This window comes from Mus caroli, unplaced genomic scaffold, assembly GCF_978045245.1.
Source record: "Mus caroli unplaced genomic scaffold, Mus_caroli_1 scaffold_6, whole genome shotgun sequence".
In the NCBI taxonomy this organism is placed as follows: Eukaryota; Metazoa; Chordata; class Mammalia; order Rodentia; family Muridae; genus Mus; species Mus caroli.
The window spans coordinates 49,062,249-49,069,952 of NW_028227261.1; positions in this window are offsets into that span (position 1 = coordinate 49,062,249).

Sequence of the window (7,704 nt, forward strand, 5' to 3'; positions counted from 1 at the left end):
ATGTTCCACTCTCCTGTGGTAGGGCCTGCAGTGTGTGAGTGTGTGTGTGTGTGTGAGTGTGTGTGAATGAGAGTGAGTGTGTGTGAGTGTGTGTATGTGTGAGTGTGTGTGAGAGTGAGTGTGTGTGAGAGTGTGTGTGAGTGTGTGTGAATGTGTGTGTGAGAGTGAGTGTGTGTGAGTGTGTGTGTGAGTGTGTGTGAATGTGTGTGTGAGAGTGAGTGTGTGTGAGTGTGTGTGTATGTGTGTGTAGGGCGGAGGTTGCTTGAAAGTCCCTGTTCATTGCTCTAACCCAGCACCTTGAACAGCATTCAGACGCAATGTGTACTTGGTAATTAATTAAATCAGTGGTTAAAGAGACATGTCAGGCTCAGGTGCTGAGAACCCCTCAGACAGAGCTCCTGCTCCCACCAAATTCAGTTTCTGGGGAAGACAGAGACACTACCTGACTGATTTGCAGGCAGCCATTTATATTTGTCTGTAGCAGACACAGCCCTTGTTAGAACTGGGAGGAGGTTCATTTTGGCAGAAAACTACAGCTCCGCTCACCTGCTCCCCAAACCCCACCAGCTGGAGGAATGCCCTGGCCTCTGACGGTTGGGCCACACTAGACTCAGCCTGTATTCTCCTGCTCCTGCTTTCTCTGGACCTTAGGAAACAGCTGGAAAGGAGTCAGGCTCACCCAGACTCAAGGCTGTAGGATGGTGTGGAGCCTTCAAATTCCTCATCTCTGAAGGAAAGGCAACAGTGTCAGCCTAGCATGCTCCATGGAGCCTGGAAAGGTGACACAGGGACAAAGCTGAGGTGGACCGTGCCGGGTCTATCTCACAACCGCAAACAAACAGACTTAAACAGGACACAGGCAGCAAGAGCCCTCTAACCCACTTTGGGATTTCTATCTTGGACTGTGTTCTACACACTCAGAGGCAAACATCACATATAATTTTGTGCCGTGGTTGACATGTCACTTGAATGTCACTCCAGAGTCCATTATGATTGGCAGCTTGGTTCCTTGGGTGATGCTGTTGGGACGGATGGAATCTTGGAAGTGAGTTCTTGCGGAAAGGGTCACTGGAAAATCACCGTTGAATATCACATTGGAGAGATTATGGGTTCTAACTTGTCATCTCTCTCTGCTCTCCTTGGAGATATGAGCCTTTAGGTCCACCACACACCTCCTCCCATCGCCGCCATGTGCCACCCGCACTGGAACCTAGCCCATGCTGGTGTCCTGCCCTAGCTGTCCTTATAGGAGTCAAGCTAGGAACTCAAGAGTGCCTTTAACCACAGGGACTAGTAACTCCATCTCCACACTTGCCCATCCTCGGCTGTGGATAGAGGACACCCTCGGATCCCTGCTGGGACTCATGTGCACTTCAGTTGTCCTCAGATTTCACTAGGACAATCTTCATGCCACTAGTACCTTTTGTCCCCTTGCATACTTCTTTCATGGAATAAACTCCTAAGAAGTAAAGGCACAGCTTGTTAGTGATCAGAGCTACTAATGCAATAAAATGGAGAGCCTGAACTAGATACAAACCAGAAGGGGATTTCTTACTAAATATGATCTCTCCAGCCCTTCACCTGCTACTAAGGGAGGAAACACACTTAGTATATAAAAGCCTCCCTCTTACCCCAGTCTCTCCAATGCCACAGGTGTATGCCATTATGCCAAGTGTCCCATGTTTCCTTCTTGAACTACACATGCTCAGAAATATGCCCACTCCCAAGGTACTTTTCTGCAGGCATAAATAGGCTCCCCTGTGGAAAATATCCATGCTTCCTCTAAGGAGGAAATTGCTTTAAAATAACACCTATACTCTCCTGCCTGTGGGTAATGAATCTTCATTTAAAAAGTATTCTATTTTTATTATTTGTGTGAGTGAGTGAGTGTGTGTGTGTAAATGTGTGTGTGAGGTGATATGGATTGGAGAAAAACACATGAACTGGAATGATGTTCTCTCTCTCTCTCTCTCTCTCTCTCTCTCTCCCTCTTTCTCTGCGCCCAGCAAGGTGCCCAGTGTTGCTCTCTTCATCACTCTTGTTTTGGGGTGAGGATAATGACATTGTGGAGGAACAGCCTCCTTTGTGGACAGAGAAGTCAAGCGGAGAGGAAGCTTCATCCCTATGAGGCCCCCTGAGGTTTGAGGTTCTATATGGTGGAGTGAATCCCAGCCGAACTTCCAGGGAGTTGGCTTTCTTCAGGGTAGGGATGACAGCAATATAAAACCTCAAGGGGACTTTCCCTCTCAATTCCATTTCTAAGGACTCATGAAACAAGTTGGGTCACACATGTAAGGAAGCATGAATCATTCTCACATACTTGAGTGTGACAGCCAAGGAGAGGACAGGATCAATGACAGGAGGCTGGGTAAAGAACTATGGGACAGATACAGAGTGGAGATATATATATATATATATATATATATATATATATATATATATATATATATACATACATACACACACGTATACGTATACACACACACACATATTTGCAACCTATTCATTCTGCATAATGTTATTTGTGTGTATACAGTTTCAGGGCTGACAGCCCATTCCTTGGGAAGCTATCTCTCCCGCTCTCAGCATTCCCTAGCTGTCTGTGGTTCTTTATCCAAGGTTGAGGCCGCATGGGCTTCCCTCCATCCACTTTGGCATGCTGTCTGTTGTCATGGTCTTTGTTCAGCTCACGTTTAGTCAGCCATGATGGCGAGAGTTTATGGGTGCAGTTTCTGACACCCACACACTCTCAGCAGACTGCCTGTATCTCTGGCTCTTACAATCTTTCTACCCTTCTTCTATAATGATTGTTGAGTCTTAGATGTAGAAGTTGTATAGTAGATATCAGTTGGGACCAGACTTCACAGACTCAACATTATCATTAGTTGTGGTTCTCTGTCTGCTGCAAAGAGAAGTTTCCTTGATGAGAGCTGAGGACTACACTTACTGTGGGTATAAGGACAAATATTGAGAATGTAGTTAGGGATTAGGTTGGCTTAGCAAAGTCGTCGTTGTAGGATATTCTCCAAGATCCATGACTTCACTGGCTAGGTTTCCTGTACCTGGTATGAGATCCCTCTTGTAGAGTGGACCTCAGGCAGACTTAAAGAGCTTTTGTTACCATTAAGGATCATGTGGTTTAGGTATGGCCCTCGTGGACTCATGTGTTTGAACGATAGGCTCACGGCAAGTGGCACGATTAGGAGTTGTGGCCTTGTTGGAGTAGGTGTGATTTTGGTGGAGGAAGTGTGTCACTGTGGGGGTGGGCTTCAAGATCTCCTATACTCAAGGTCCACCCAGTGTGGAATCCAGTCTCCTTCTGCTGCCTGTGGATCAAGATGTAGAATTCTTGGCTCCCCCAGCACTATTGTCTGCCTGGACGCTACCATGTTTCCTACCATGATGATAATGGACTGAACCTCTGAAACTGTAAGCCAGCCCCAATGAAATGTTTAATGTTTTCCTTTAGAAGAATTGCCTTGGTTGTGGTGTCTCTTCACAGAAGTGGAAACCCTAACTAAGGCAGTACATGTGCCACTATTGCAACCCTAAGTGTTTTAATGTCATTCTGGCCATTGTTGTGGTTCATGGGCATCATAGTTTTTAGGACTATTAACTTATTCCATCCTTTTGAAGCCTTCTTGGCATCTTCTAGAGCCATGAATGCTAGTCCTCATGGAGTAGGCTTACAGGTCATATCCAGCTTGGGTGAACTCATTTTTTTAAAGCCATATTTAACTCCACTTTGAGTGCATGTGATGAGGCAAGGTGACTCTATATCTTGTCCATGGATTTGAACAACCAGCGCAGCATGAAGCATGAGGCTGAGACTGATGGGTAACTTATTCTTGAATGTAAAATCTGTCATCTATGAACTTAGCAAAGTTGATCAGGGGCATGTGGACACTAGGCAGCATAAGATATCAGACAAAGCAAGCCTGAGAACTTACCAAGAGCACTGAACATAGTCCTCTCATCTGGGACTATAAAAGTAGTAGACCAAGACTGAGATGTGTCAGCCACACCAACCTATCAGCTCGTCTCTTGCCACAGGTATGTCCAGGAAAATCACCACAGGAAAGGACCTCTGCCTGTGTCCCCAGGCATCAGCTGGAGCCAATTCAGCTCCTGGAACAGCTTTGCTCTGCCCTGAAGTTGGCAAAGCTTCTCTGGTCCCCCACAGAGACTTCCTTGCTCCATCAGGTCACTCCATCAGCTCTCTCCATCTGTCTCCAGTGCAGCCTCTAACCATTTCATAGTTGACTGAGTCAGCATAAGCCGATCAAATGGACCACGGTGGCAGGAGATGCTGACAGTAGGGGAGGCTAAGCGTAAGTGAGGACCACAGGTCCATGAGGAACTTAAGGATTCAGCTCAACTTTGCTGTGACTGTAAATTATGCGAAGTGTAACATGTGACTTTAGAGTTAGTATTCGTAATTAAGAATGGAATAACGGAATCTATGATTGCCAGTGACCACTATCCAGTGAAATCAAGATCACTTAGTGAATTGCAGTTGGGAAAACTGACACAGCATGAAGTTCTGATGTTGTAGAAAGATGCTAATGTGTCTGTCTGTATTTCTGACATGGTGCCGTTACAACACTTACAGTTTCAAAAGGGTCAAGGTCTCCAAGGAGTTGGTATGTGGCTTTAATGACTTTGGCTCAGTGTGGAGCCCAGGTATTTTAAGCAACAATCTAGCAGTCCTTGGTGGTGCCGTGGAATATTCAGGGTCCAGCTTGGGTTAAAGCCTGCAGGGGTTGGGGGACCTGCAGCTGGCAAGAGCACAGTCAAGCACTCTGTAATTTTAGGCCACCCCAGGGTTGGGGTGGAAGGAACTGTAGTACCCTGCAGCTGGATTTGATGGTTGACAGGACGTGGACCACACAAGAGTCAAGCCTCTGGACAAGATTGGGAGGGATTTTCTAGACTGGGCTAGTTGAAGGAAGATGGCTCCTGGACTGAATTAAAAAGAGCAGCAGTGCTCATCTCTCTCCACTTCCTGACTATGGTGCAATGTGGTCAAACGTGATCATGTGATCAGATGTGAGCACATGAGCAGCTGCTCCTGCAGCTACACTCCCCACAACTACGGACTGTGCCGCAATCTGTAAGCCAAAATAAAGTCCTTCTTTAAATTGCTTTTCTTAGGTATTTTTTTCGGAGCAAATAAGAAAGGTATAGTTTCCAGCATCTAGAAAGATAAAGTATTTATTCACCAATAGAAATAAAAAGCTACATGTTTCAAATTGAGAATATTTTTATAAAAAATGCAGCATCCTGAAAGATAACCAATAAGTGATAATATTCATTTTCTAGAGATGTTAATGCAAATTACCACAAATTTGGTTGTCTTAAACAGCGGAAACTTGTCAATTCGGGGTTCTAGAGGCCAGAAGTCTCAACCAAGGATGAGATGAGCTGTGCACTCCATAGGCGAAGGAGAACCCCAACTAGCCTCTCCCAGTATGGGGCACCCCCAGGCACTCCTGAGTAACATCTCTCCCATCTGTGCTTCTGTCTTTGCCCAGCCTCCTCCCTGGGTTTCTCTGGCTTTTTCATATTCCTCTTTTGTTTATCAAACCAGCCCTCTAGCCGGGCGTGGTGGTGCACCCCTTTAATCCCAGCACTCGGGAAGCAGAGACAGGCGGATTTCTGAGTTCAAGGCCAGCCTGGCCTACAAAGTGAGTTCCAGGACAGCCAGGGCTATACAGAGAAACTCTGTCTCAAAAAACCAAAACCAAACCAAACCAAAACAAAAACAACAACAACAAAACCAAACCAGCCCTCTAAGTAGGCTCGAGTTTGGTCACATCTTTTGAGTGGACATTCTCAAACCTGCTACTATGATTCAGGAGTGGGAGGAAGAACTTTCCAGTGAGCATTTGTCAGTGATTCTTAACCCTCCTCCTGCTGTGACCCTTTAATACAGTTCCTCATGTTACGGTGACACCAACCATAAAATTATTTTACTTGCTACTTCATAACTGCAACTTTGCTACTGTTATGAATCGTAATGTAAATATCTGATATGGAAGGTGCCTGGCAGGTGATCCCTGGGAAAGGCGATTCAGCCCACCAATGGGTCTCAGCCCACAGGTTGAGAACGACTGATTTACTCACACTTGGTAGCCAGTAACAAGGACAGGGATACGGATAGTACTGAGATAGGGCCACAGGCTGATGACCAGGGGCTGGGGCTACGGAATGGTTCTCAAAAGGGGGAGAAGTTACTTGGGGCAACTTAAAGTAGGGGGCATAATTAACGAGTTTTGAAAACCCAGCCAAGTGGCAGGCACTCAGCGAGGTGTCCTCACCCCTGTGGAGAATTCAGTGGAGTATGTGGGATGAGACCTGACTGATCCTCTGGCTCCATCTGTCACAGAGCCCAGGGTACCTACCCTCTTCTCATCTCCCTACACCCCCCCCCCACACACACACACCAGAGAGAGAGAGAGAGAGAGAGAGAGAGAGAGAGAGAGAGAGAGAGAGAGAGAGAGAGAGAGAGAGTTGGACAGAGGCTGTGGATCTATACAGAGGCCCTCTGTGTACAGCTTCATCATCCACTGGGTGGGCCTGAAGGGTGAGAAGCCTGGCCTCCCGGAGGGAGCACGAGGAAGGCTTACTCAGGGACCTTCTTGCTGCAGGTATCGGTGGTGAGGACTCTGACCAAAGGCTGGTTCTTCAAGCAGGGCAGAGTCTTGGGCCATCTCTGAGTGAAGGTGAACGAACTCACTTTCCTGCCAAGGTGGTGGGCTATGCGGTGGGGATGAAGAACCAGGACAAAGGGATGACACCAGCTTAGTCCCCTGGGCCTTCCTTCAGCCCACTCTAGTGGGCTGTCTGGTGGGAGGTAGAGACAGAGGTGGGACGGAAGGCGGCCTCAGACTCCAGGACTGGACTCAGACTGCCGAACAGTGCCAGACTGGGGTCCTGAAGCTGCTTGAAATCTTGCTTCTGAGCAGAGCCTGGCCTCATGCCTTCCCTCTGCAGAGCCCACTATGGGGTCTGAGGATGGAATCCCCTCTGCAGCTTCTGCCCAGCACACAGTTGGTGTAGCTGGACACGTGCTCCACTGAGTTATTGGCTACAGTGTGTAAAACAAAAACAACTGAACCTCTATACACACCCACACACACTGACCCAGCTTGTGCTTACGATGAAGTTTGAGTCTCTGGCATCTTTGAAGATTTAAATGTGGAGTCTCTGTAGAGTTGTCCCTCGAAGTGACCAGTGTAGCTGGAACCCAAGGAAAGCAGTCTTTTCCAGGTAGGTTAGGGTGTAGGTGGGCCCAAGGAGCAGAGGGCTGGCGGCCAGGGAGGGAAGGGATACAGGCTGGATGGAGTGCAAAGTTTAGGCAGGTAGTGGGAAGTCAGCACGCAGTGAAGAGTCATGGGTCACAGGAGGAGGGCCCAGGAGAAGTTAGTTCATATTGTTGGAGGGAGAAGTACAGGGGTGGCTGGCAGACCCCGGAAATGCTAAAGAGGTGGGCTCAGTACGCCTTTGAGTTGGCACCCCGCCTGAGGAGGATTGGAGTGGGGCTTAAGAGGGGGGAATGTAACAGGTCCAGTTTGCAGCCCAATTAGGATTTGGGGTTTCAGTCCTCTCTCTGAGCGTCATTTGACGCTGTATGGGGAGGGCGAGGCCGAAACCTGATCCTTTAGTACCCAGCCCGTTAATGTTTAATCAGAGAGGATCTTC